Source organism: Henckelia pumila, chromosome 3 (genome assembly GCF_033568475.1).
Source record: "Henckelia pumila isolate YLH828 chromosome 3, ASM3356847v2, whole genome shotgun sequence".
NCBI lineage: Eukaryota > Viridiplantae > Streptophyta > Magnoliopsida > Lamiales > Gesneriaceae > Henckelia > Henckelia pumila.
Genome location: NC_133122.1, coordinates 50,898,313 through 50,911,750, shown reverse-complemented (window position 1 = coordinate 50,911,750; position 13,438 = coordinate 50,898,313). Strand labels below are relative to the sequence as shown.

The following is a 13,438-nucleotide window of genomic DNA, read 5'->3' as shown; positions in this document are numbered from 1 at the left end:
AAAATCAGACTCGTTATGCTCTATTTGTAAAAAAAATTATTAGCCTTATATATACATATGGGATTTTAAAAGATTATTAATTAAATATCGCCACATAGATGTTGAATGTCATTTTCCATTGAAAATGTCATATATCCAAAATCCTAGTTTTTGGATTTTCCTCTCTCTATTTTTAGGAAAATTTAAAAAAAATTGAAATTTGAAAGTTCGGATTTTAGACAAAAGCCGAAGGAAGGAAAAATAGAATATGGCCAAACATCAAAACCTCCGTATTAATTTCATCCCTGGAATTCATGATTTGGTCCTATTTCCTAACCTTGGCTTTGCTCTTTGCTCATGGATACGCATATTTATGACGGTTGGCCAAATTATTATTTTCAATTTATTGCTGTGTTTCCGTGCTTTATTTAATGTTGTTATGCATACTTTTGACTTTTATAATATAATATAATTTACTCATTCCATTCCAAATTCTTCATTCGTCATACTCATCTAGATTTGTGTACATTTTCAAAAAATGTTTTTATAAAAGTGTTTTTTAAAATTTTTTATAAAATATTTTTAAAAGTTGTTTTAAGAATAAATATGTGTTTGAATTTCGGACAATTATTCTATAAAAATATTTTAACATTTCAAAAATAATGTTGTTAATCTTTGTCTTTCATAGTTTGTTCTAAAGACATCTAAAAATATCTCTCAAGCGTTCTTTAAAAATTATTACTTGGAGAACACTTTTAAAAAAATATTTTTCAAAAACATTTTACAAAAAAATTTATCCAAACACATACTTTAATTTTTTTTCACTTATAAAACACTAAAAATATTTCTATAGTACATGTCCAAACGGAACCGTAAATTTTATAAACCAAATTTTTTTCTATCTTGCACTTGTTTAATGAGGAGTTTAATTGGCTAAAAAAATTATACAAGTAATAAAGATATTTAATAGGGAAAATTGATTTAAAAAATAGTTAGAAAAATAATAGAAAACTAATAATAAAGTCTAAAAATATGAAAATTGGATCATATAATTGGAATAGATGAAAAATAAAGTGCAACATAAATAAATGATTCAAAAGGAATATATAATTATTGCTTCTTCTTTTAATGCATATTGCGAAATTTAACAGCAACTCAAGTTTTACAAACAAACTTATTATTTTATCAATATTTTTAATTTATATAAAACTACTTTGGCAATTTTTAAGACCTATAATTAACAAAGAAAAGTTGTACCTAATTAACAAAGGTATTTAATTCATAAACAATAGTTTGACATTTTTCAAGACTTAATTAACAAAAAAAAAATAGTTGTACATCTAAAAAAATGGATTACGAGCATAAGCATCATTTGTAAAATCTATGTAGGATTGAGTGCTTGTCACTTTACCAAAAGCATAGTCGGTGGTAATGGTACAATACAAATCTAATTTTAAACTGTACATCAGTCCAAATGTCATGGTTCAATCGCCCTACCAAGCAGGGACAATTATTGCACATCAACAATCTTTATCCCAATAATTGCACTCCTTGAAAATCAATGAAATCGAACTTATGACCTTATCTCTGATACCAATTATAAGATCGAACACTTGCCGCTTTAACCAAAAGCTTAATTGATGGTAATTGTGCAACTAAAATCTTTTAAACTGCACAGCAGTTTAAGCGCTATGGTTTGATCGCTCTAATAAGCAGAAACATTTATCACACCTCAACAATCTATAACATTAAATATAAATGAATAAATATGTAGTTTTCGAGATTAACATTTACCGATTTATAAAAAGTATAACTAACTAACATTTATATGATTCTAAATTAACAGTTCAAACATCTCGTTTCAATAGCTGCCGGACAGTGCATTTGTTAGTAGATCCGCTGACCAATGCAACCGTGGATGTTAGGTGGTACGTGGTCAGCCTCAGAAGAGAACAAGGGAAACGCATGCGTAACACATGGTGTCTCAACATTTTGACTATTAGAGTTTGCTTCTATTGGTGATTCATAATCCAACACGCGTTCCACTATCTCACCACATTTACAACGGATTCCGTCTTCTCTTTACAAAGTATGGCTTTTTTTTTTTTTTTTTGTTTTTGTTTTTTTTGAATTTGGGGAAATTTTTTTTGTTATTGTTGGGTCTTGAAATCGAGACTTCGCCCCACACTTAAGACTTTGATGTCAGATGAGCTACATGTCATCGGTAAGGTATGATTTTTTGTTGTTCAATGGGATAGATAATCCACATATTGTGCACCAAATGAAGATTACAAGAAAATAACATACTAGAAAGTAATACATACAACACATTAGACAAGACACACCCAAGATAAATAAATGGAGGCATTTAAATTTTATGACATTCCCGCCACGTTGTTGTTTGTTTTTGTTTTTGTTTTTGTTTTTGTTTTTCTAAAAATGACATTCATTTTCTAAAAATACGTAACGCAATTTGCATAACAATGAAAAATTGAGGAAGTGACTTCAAAAAAAATAAAAAATAAAAATTAAGGAAGTACATAAGTAGAATAATATGTCATTTTTTTGTAATCTTTCCAAATTATTAACGTAGGTAGGAAGATAGGCCCATTATTTTGTGGGCTATTCCATTCGGCAAGAAACATTAGGAATATGGGCCCGTCAAGTATGTTGACTATATATCAACTGGGCAAATTGTTTTAGGCCTTTACAATTAGTAGTGAAAACGAAAAAAAATTCCGTTGCCGGGACTCGAACCCGGGTCTCTCGGGTGAGAGCCGAGTATCCTAACCAACTAGACTACAACGGATCTTGATATACGGCTGCATTTTATATATTATTATCTCGTAAAGCCTTCCTCCTCATCACTTTTGCGCCAAACCTCCTCTACAGACTACAAATGTCATTTCACAAATAGTTCTCAGTCACCATTCGAAATATTTGACCAATATCATTTTTTTTCCCCTTTTCAAGCCAAACAAGGCTAACTAATATTAAACAGACGTGTCCTTCAAAACATAAAATTTCAAAAATAAAGGAACAAAAGAAGCAAATTCCAAGTGAGTTCCAGAGGTAAGGCCCTGTTGAGCTAAGAATGTGCCATGTCGTTGCCTTCGCGATGACATAATGAATAACAGAAGCCCAATAACCTGCACACATGCTTGACGTATATCCTCAACCAAAGGAGCTTCAATTGCAAAAGGTACCGAATGTTCGATGGCTTTTAACAAACGTATATATATCTCAAATTATCGTTTTGAGCTCAGTGCCCCAGTCAATACCACCATATGTTTAAAAATAAATAACGCAAGCTAGTTTTGAGAGAATTTTATGTTTTCATATATTCATATTATATCCCATTCAAGTGTTGCAACATGATAAAATCGAAGATATATCCATCGGTGTAACAGTTTGTAGTTATAGTGATATGATCCGTGTGTTAGGTGACAGACTGATGGGATGATGGTAGGTGAAGGTTGGGTGAGTTAGATCCTACATATATAGGCACTGCCTTGAGATAGATCTAACGGTGGACATTTATTAATAAATGTGAGATTCATTATTTTTTAGTGAACCCCGCGTGTATTGATAAATGAGGACCCTTATATCTATCATGGGGGTAATGCCTGTATAGGTAGGTTGAAATGAACCGTGGAGGATGGGAGAGTGAATTAAATGCATTTAATTCACGCAAAATAAACGCCGAAAGGAGCTCTATATTCCTTAAGTATAATCATCCCACAACGCAGAGAGCAAAGAAAAAGAAAGAAAAGAAAAGAGAGAGTTTCTTGGTTTTCTTGAGTGTTCTCCTGTGTGAGTTAGAGAAATATTTTCTCGGTAATACTCGGGGTTGGAAAAGTGTGAGAGATATAGTGTTTTGTATACACTTGTAATATTTTCTCGGTTAAAAATATTTGCAGCTGATCCGTGGACGTAACCTATATTAGGTGAACCACGTAAATTCTTGGTGTTCTTATTGATTATTTTATTCTGCAATTATTATCGTCATGATAGCTCCGACATAATCCATAACAACTGGTATCAGAGCTGTTACGGTGTCCGGGAGCCTTGGTGAAAAATTTCTTAAAATTATGAGTATGCTCTGTGGTTGCAGCTTTGTCTGATCTTCCACATCAGAAAAGATTTTTTGAAATTTTATTAAGGCAGGTGAAGCGATGGCCGGAAATGATGGATCGGGACCATGAATCAATAAGTTCGACGGTACATATTTTATGTTCTGGCGGTTACAGATTAAAGATTATCTGTATAGCAAGAAGCTACATCAACCTCTATCTGGGGTGAAGCCAGAAAAGATGGAGGATGATGAGTGAGAGCTTCTTGACCGACAAGTGTTAGGGGTAATACGATTGACCCTAACAAAAAACGTGACACACAACGTGGCGGAGGCAAAAACCACGGAGGAGATGATGTCCATTTTATCGGACATGTACGAGAAGCCATCAGCAAATAATAAAGTGTTCCTCATGAAAAAGTTATTCAACTTGAGATGATGTCCTTTTGTCGGTCTCCGTACTTGTGGAAACATTGTAAGTGTGGGAAATTCATCATTTGTTGCCTCTTTGTGCCGTGTTCCGTGATTCTGTAATGTGTTGTTACCATCTACATAACGAGAACAAAACACAACACATTCATCTGCTAAATATGCCATTGCAACATTCATCTGCTAAATATGCCTCTGCAATGTTGGCCTCCGGTCTTGCTTTATTTCTAACAAAATTCTTAAGCTTCCCCAGATATCTTTCTATTGGATACATCCACCGATAATGTACAGGCCCAGCAAATCTTGCTTCATAAGCTAAATGCACCACCAAATGAACCATTATTGTGAAAAATGATGGTGGAAAAATTCTCTCTAACTGACATAAAGCCAAAACAACCCCTTCTTCAGCCATTTGTAATTTATTTTCTAGCAAAGACTTTGCACAGACTGCTTTGAAATACTCACACAAAATAATAAATGGTGCAGTCACTTTTTTTGCCAACACACGACGAAGAGCAATTGGGAGAAATTGTTCTATCATGACGTGACAATCATGGCTTTTTAGACCCATAACCCTGCAACGTCCAACATCCACACAATTTGAAATGTCAGATGACATACCATCAGAAACACGAATATCTTTTAATACAGAACAAAATATTTTTTTTTCAGCTTTGCTCATACAAAAACATGCAGGTGGCAAATATTCTGTTCCATCTGGTTGTGCTCGTGGCCATAACTGTTTCATAATACCCAGAATTTTCAAATCTTTACGTGCAACATAATTATCTTTACTCTTGGTGGAATCATCTAAGAGTGTTCCAAGAATGTTATCACAGACATTTTTTTCAATGTGCATAGGATCCAAATTATGTCGTATCAAATTGAATTCCCAGTATGGTAGGCTAAAAAATATGCTTTGTTTTCTCCACATTTGTTCAATTGACCCTGTTTTTGCTTTCACAGTTGGTTTTGACGTGTTACCCTTACCAAACACCACATTCCTGTTCAAAGTCATTCTTAGAACGTCAGATCCAGAGATTGGCGCCAAATCTAACTCACAATGCTCCGGTTTTTCATAACTTGACATTGTTCGGATTTCTGCATCTGCTGGTAAAAATTGACGATGCCCTCTAAATGACCATTTTCTACCGTGTTTCAAGTACAATGCATTAGTCTTATCAGCACAAGTTGTACATTCATTCTTTGCATATGTATTCCATCCAGATAAACATCCCAGACCAGGAAAGTCACTTATTGTCCAAAGTAACGCAGCCCGCATTTGAAACATCTCTTTTTCACAGGCATCATATGTAGCAATCCCATTTTCCCACAAATATTTCAATTTTGTCAATAAGGGGCGTAAATACACGTCGATATCATTTCCTGGTGCTTTTGGACCTGGAATCAATGTGGATAAAATAATAGAATGGGGCTTCATGCGTTCCCAAGGTGGCAAATTGTAAGGCATAAGGACAATAGGCCAAGTACTGTGTGAAGTACTTTGATTTTTAAATGGATTAAACCCATCAGTGGCCAGTCCTAAACGTACGTTTCTAGGATCGGATGCAAATTCGCAATGTATTTCATCAAATGGCTACCATGCTTGAGAATCAGCTGGGTGCCTTAAAGTTCCATCAGAAACTCGTTTCTTGAAATGCCACTGCATACTTTCACTTGTCTTGGATGACATGAATAACCGTTGCAATCTTGGTTTCAACGGAAAATACCAAAAGATTTTTGCTGGAATTTTAACCAAAAGACGTTTTTTTCTACCTTGACATGACTTCTTAGATGGTTTATGCAAATTCTTCCATCTTGAAAGGTGACAAACTTTGCAAGCTTGTTCATTCTCATCTTCTCCCCAATAAATCATGCAGTCATTTGGGCAAGCATGTATTTTTTTCATACCAAAGTCCTAAATTAGAAATTAATTTCTTTGCTTCATAAAAAGATGAAGGCACTTGAGCGTTAGATGGAAGTACTCGACGAAAGAAGTCCAACAATGCTGAAAATGACTTATCACTCCATTTTCCACCCATTTTCAATTGAAATAATTCAACAAGAAAAGTCAGTTTAGAAAACTCAGTGCAACCGGCGTATAGTTGTTGATTCCCTTCCTCGATCAAGCGATAAAATTCTTTCACGTTAGAATCCATTGAGGTATGACTCGCTGACGCACCATTATAGTTATCATTACTTGTAGATCCTCCATGCATTCCAAATGCATCACACAACATTTCTTCAACCACAGGTGCATGACTAGCTACTTCAGAAACTTGTTGAATTGAATCCGGAAGTTCACTGTTGAAGTTATCATCATCTCGTGCAAATGGTTTTTCACCATGAAAAGTCCAAATGCGATAATCTTGTAAGATACCATTTATCATAAGATGTTCATATACTATCTCTCGGTTATGATTCAATGAGTTTATGCATTTGCAACAAGGGCATGGTCTCGTGACTTCCTGAGTCGCTTCACCAAATGCATGACGTAAAAAATATAAAATTCTCACTCGATACTCAAGACTGCCACGTGGGGAAGCCATCCATTCCTTCATGTTTCGATCTAAAAGTGTAATAATAAATTAAGATTCATAAAAAATTAAATAAATATTTGATAATAAATTTTTAGTGTTTTTGAGAAAAAAAATGAATAAATTTTCCCTTATTATATGAGCGGGAAGTTTTTTTTTTTTTTTTTATATCAAATTAAATACACTTGATAAACAAATAAAAATGATAAACTTACAAACTTGCATAAAAGATAACACTGATCACAATTGACTGTCCCTACGGCCTACAGATTGGCACTATTTAATATAGAGGAAAACAAATTACTTGAAAATTATGAAACTTAATATCACTAAAGAGGATTGTAATCCACCAAATAAAACAACAAAAAAAGATTATTATTTTAAATAAATATGAAGCTAGGTGGGACAGTCACCTAGCGTATCAATAGAGTTCCCACACTTTCCATTAGTCTCATCTCTCAAATTTACACTCAAAAACATATTGTATCAAGCACAAATCCCTTCTCAAATTTCAACGTAATTCAAACAGATTTTTCTCAGAAACGATAGTAATCCATCAACCCAACAAAAAATAGAATTAGCTAAAGAATCAATAACACATGAAAAAATTACCGACCTCTAAGAAATAAGGATGTTAATTACCTTCAAAACCAAAAACAATTCGATTTCGAAGGAAAGATGTGGTTGGAAGCTTTTAGGGCATCGGCGCAATGGTCCTGTGTAAAAGATTTGGAATTACCAAAATTATAAAACATTCGTCTGACTGAGTTTTTAATTATACCGACACTTTCCGAAACGGTTAATAACCGCTGGTATTGCTGCCATAAACGATTTAACAGGTCCACAATACACGCGGTTGAAAACCGATGCTAAATGCGTTCAACAGAGGCGGTTACATGACCGCTTCTAAAACTAGTACAATGCAAGCGGTTTTACAGCGGTTGTAAATACCGCAGTGGTTGGTGGATACTGTAAAATCGGTTGTTAAACCGCTTCAAAAGTACCGGTTCTAAATGTTAATTTTTTTGTAGTGAAGATGGAGGAAGGTGCTTCGGTGGTGGCACACATCAATGAATTCAACACGATTGTTTCCCAGTTAACATCGGTTGAAATTAAATTTGATGATGAGATCCGTGCACTTATTCTTTTGGCGTCTTTACCAAATGCTTGGGAGCCGATGCGGGCAGCGGTTAGCAATTCTGCTGGAAAGGGAAAGTTACAATTCAATGATGTCAGAGATCGAATCCTTGGTGAAGAAGTTCGCAGGAGGGATTCGGGAGAAGCAACATCATCGAGATCTGCCCTAAATCTCAAAAATAGAAGTAGGGGCAGGAGTAGCGAAAAATGTTCTAACCGATGGCGTGGCAGATCCACAAATCAAGGAGTGGAAAAGACAAAAATACATTCGAAAAGAAATTAAAGTGCTGGAGCTGTGGTGAAACTGGTTACCTGAAAAAAAAACTGCAAATCACCCAAGAATAATGCAAATGTTGTTACTGAGGATGTACATGATGCCTTAGTACTATCCATGAAAAGCCCGGTTGATTCTTGGGTTATGGATTCGGGAGCTTCATTTCATACCACCGGAGATCGTGAGGTATTCAGTAATTACATTGCTGGTAATTACGAAAAAGTTTTCCTGGCAGATGGAAAACCTTTGGAAATAGCTGGTATGGGTGATATCAGTTTGAAAATGTCAAGCGGATCCATCTAGAAGCTCAACAAAGTGAGGCATGTACCAAAGTTGACCCGAAATCTGATCTCAGTGGGACAGTTCGATGACGAAGGCCATTGTGAGGCCTCGATTCTAATCATATACTTAGAGTAAAGCAATAGATCAACACAAATAAACAATAAGGATTAAGACATCGAAATATATATATATTTTTTGAAATGAATAGTGCCCGCTCGATCTGTAAATTCTTACCGATCGAGCGGCCAAGGATTCCGAAGTCACTGCACAGAAATCAGGACGCCCGCTCGATCGGTAAAATCTTACCGATCGAGCGGACACAAAAATGTCCCACTCTTTGTTTTGGTATAGGGGTGCTCGCTCGATCGGTGAACTTCTACCGATCAAGCGAGATGCTCTGTACCAGAAATAAAACTGGTTTTTCCTCAAAAATTCAACTCCAACTCTAACAAATACATTCCAAACATCATAATCCCATTCAACAAGATATAAAAGTATTCGATTCTAGATGCATACAATCTTCAACAAAAATCATGCATAAGTTCCAACTAGTTCGACTTATACAAAACAACAGGAGTTCAAAAATACATAAATGACTCCTAACATCTAAGCCTCACTTCTATCATCTCATTTCCGATCTAGCCATGAGGTCTCTGACTTGATCCTGCCCCACCTGTTGCCAAGTACACATACAAACAAAGACAACAGCCGGATAATCCGGTGAGAATAATATTCCCAGTAAAAGAGACTAGCATACAATATCACATAATATATCAAAACATGATATATAATCAAATTCCATATATACCTCAAGTAATTCATTCAATTGCGGAATTAAAATGATATGCATGACTTTAAAACTTCTGGATTATCAGACTCAGATAATCAAAAGATATTCTTCTTTCTTTCTTCGGTTTGGGATCCCGAGGTTAAAATATCCAACAATCACACCGAACTCCCCTTTCGAGGTGGATGAGGTATATTTTAATTCTCTAGACTCTAGGGCATTATAGTGAGTTAATCGACACTTGTAGTAAATCGCCTACCAAGGCCACTCAACTATAATCTCCAGATCGTCTAATTCAAAATGAATAATCAATCGGCTCAAAATGAATGCATATGAAATATCTTGCATTCAATCATCAATTCAATCATAAGTTCAAATAAGCATATAAACATGCAATATGTGATTTCTTCTAGGACACTCGAATCAATCCGGATTCAAGTTAATCGTCCTATTTCATTCCAAAGTCGTCTTATACCTTCTTGTCGTTCACAATCTTCAATCTGTAAAACAAGAAATCTCAATTCAATATCCATTCAAGTTCATCAATCGATATAGGAAGACATCGATACTATACCGGCTCAACTCTTTCGAACGGATCGAAGCTGCAATCTCGCAACTCCAAGGACTTTGAATCAATCTAACAGAAGAAGTCACATGATCAATATCGATAGCAAAACCTCATCAAACTCGGTATAATCAAATCAATAGAAATGACATCCCGAAACTCAAACTGACGGCATAACGGCTATAAAATGATCAAACCAAAATTGCAGACAACAGAATATCGATTCCAAATACTCAAACCAATCATCTAAAATCATTTCCAAGTCAAACTCAACACATCTCAAAAATCTAAGTTTCGAAAATCATAAGAAAAGTCATATCAAATCCGATCGTCGATAAATCTCCGAACCGTCTTAGATATACTATCACAGCAACCTCAAGAACATTCTCTCCGAACATCAATCAATTCTAAAGACATCCAAAAATTCAAACCTCGTAGAATTAAGAGAAACTTACTTTCAAACGGAGCACTCGATGCTGTGATCGCAGATATCTACTTCAGATCAAATTTCAACGGACGGATCGAGCTAGAATCGAAATCACAAAAGCTTGGAAGCTTTTCTCTCGCCTTCAATGGAGATAGGAGACTTGGAGGAGAAAGAGAAGCAATGAGAGACTTAGTCAACAAGTCTAAGGATATAATAATTTTTTTTTGCATTTTAGTCCCTGAAATTTCCAAAAATTGCAAAAAGGTCCCTGATCAATAAAAAGTCGGTTTTCAAATTTTGAAATCAATGATTATCTCAAATAAAGTCAATTAAGATAAAAACAGGGCGTTACAATTCTTCCCCTCTAAGAATAGATTTCGTCCTCGAAACCAAATATATCAACTCATAAGAAAGAATAAAGAATTCAAGAACAGAATTAAGGACTCTGTAGCAACCCAAACCGGATCCACTATCTAATCAGAGTTTAGGAGCATAATTAAATATGCATTAAATAAATCGCTGCGAAAGACTTAAATTAAAACAGACCGGCAGAATATAATCGGATAAATAAATTCGATTATACAACCCAATCGAATAAATAACCCTAAAGGCAAAACCTACAGCTAAATCCTGCTGTCTTCACTGGTCACTGGCTACTCCAAGCTCCTGGTGCCCAACTATGCACCTACAACTGCCCCGTCGAATGGGGTGTCCAGACATACAGAAACACTGGACGTGAGCTCTAAGCTCAATACGAAAGCAATGATATATATATATTATATGCAACACATAAGTGACTTTAAAAATCAGGGTTAAATCACTTTCTCTGGGCGCCTGGAATACACAGTACCGGGCTAGAGAGCGACTCCGCGTGGTACTCGTATATTCCCAAGACACGAATCCTCAGGAAGAATCGCCTCAACTGATGGAAACTGTCATGACTCACATCATCCCGATGCAGTCTCCGTAAAAACATATGCATGTGCTAAAGCCGTAAAACATGGTAAAACATATAGCACATACTCATGCAACACATATAATATATATCATGCTGGCCATCTCAGTCAGTACTTACGTACCTCACTACAGGCAAATCCTAGCAGTCCCACTCTAGGTTCCAAGCCTATCATCAACTCTACAATGCAAATATCCATGCATCATTCAATAAGCTCTAAAAGCCTTAACTAAGCTATTGCATACTCCTAAATAATTTAAGGAGACCATAGCTATAACTGCGTCCGTCGTCAGCCCACTGATGGCGACTATCCCGCAACTAGGGGCACACCCCTGCTGCAGCTCCACAGCTTCGAGCACTGCTCCGCTACACGAGCACTGCCCCGCTACTATGTCAGACACTGTCTGACTATACTAAAATATATTTCCTACTCCAACTCTAAAATAAGAGTACCCAAAGCCCAAAATAGAGCTACTAGGGCGAAGGAGAGGAATTCGGAATTGGCAAGAAATGAGGAGCTCGGACCCTATATTTATAGACGTCGATCGGAAGTTCCGTTCCTCGATCGGATGTTCCGTTCCGGCAGATCGGAAGCTCCGTTCCTCGATCGGATGCTCCATTCGCCACGTGTCAATTCGGTCCACATGCAACCACACACCTGTCACCGACAGCCATCGGAAGCTCTGTTCTTGATCGGACGTTCCGATCGTCGATCGGACGCTCCGATCCTAGATCGTTGCTTCCGATCCCACTCGATTCTTGGAACCCTCTAAACCAATTTCGAGTGTCCTGGATCCATTTTTGGGCTCCGTTAATCCTCCTAGAATTTCCTTAATCATGTTTTACTTAACCCAAACATGATTACATGATTAATTACTCATTAATCGTTAATCACGGATACGGGTCACTACATTCTCCCCCCCTTAAAAGATTTCGTCCTCGAAATCTAAGGTAAAACCTCGAGAACATATAAAAGACCCTTGCTTGAGTGCCTGGTCGAAATAGCTTCCGACATACTCAGACTCTTGTCGAATTATATGCAAACTGCATAAATGCTAAATCACAATAGCATTCTCCGAGCTGGAAACCACTGCATTACTTGATGACAATTAACCTCGCTTGACACTAACGTGCCACAGCACTGATACGTCCTTCGTCACAATCACGATCTTACTGATCGCGAAGGATACAACAATCCACTTGATCAAGATTATCATCCCAAGTAAAATCTAAAACTGACTAAGACCAAGTCATAACCTGACTGGCTTACGATATTCGTTGAATCACTAAACAATTCTAACCATCCACTGGTCCCCAAAAGTTCTCAATGCCCAACACCTCTAGTTAGGAAACACTAATCCCAACACTGTGCTGACACAACAAATCTCTAATTCTCTTCAAGAGAATCTAATTGACACAGGGTCATACTGCAATATAACTGCTTAACATGATTTCATAGACTGATTATCCTCCCCATGCCTCACCGAAGCAAAACAGCTTCCCAAGGGCAACACTGGGAACTATCCAGTCTAATACCAATCACCGTTCATGTTTCTTAGTATATCTCAGCACCCTGCTATGATGAAAACATCATCACTCACCAATAATGACGCTACGTCATTTCTAGCCTCTGATGATCAACATCATCTCAATCATAGGTTATTCACCCATGAATTCCATCGATGGACATCCCCCGATAGTTATACATACTCGCAATCACTGTATACAAATCAAGACTAAGGCAAGCTTCCACCAATATGCTCGACTTGGAAACGCTTCCTATACCGTCTCGAACCTCGACAGTTGTAAGTGCCTGGTATAACTCAACTCGGAGTCTTTGATGATACCATCATCGCATACCAACCTCCCAAGGTTAATCACACTGATCCTGGGACTAAATCCCAACGGATTCTCAATAGTCAAATAGCTTCCCTTGCTGAACTCATCAGCCTTAGCAATGAAAATACTAATTCGTCGATTCCCTAGCCGATCCT

At 36.5% G+C, this 13,438-nt stretch overlaps 1 non-coding gene across 1 annotated transcript; it reads right to left on the bottom strand.

Annotated features, from left to right (window-relative positions):
* Nucleotides 1–2,715: 2,715 nt before the first annotated feature.
* TRNAE-CUC (transfer RNA glutamic acid (anticodon CUC)) lies at nucleotides 2,716–2,788 on the bottom strand. Its single transcript has one exon. It is a non-coding gene; the product is annotated as a tRNA-Glu (tRNA).
* Between the last annotated feature and the right edge of the window lie 10,650 nt (nucleotides 2,789–13,438).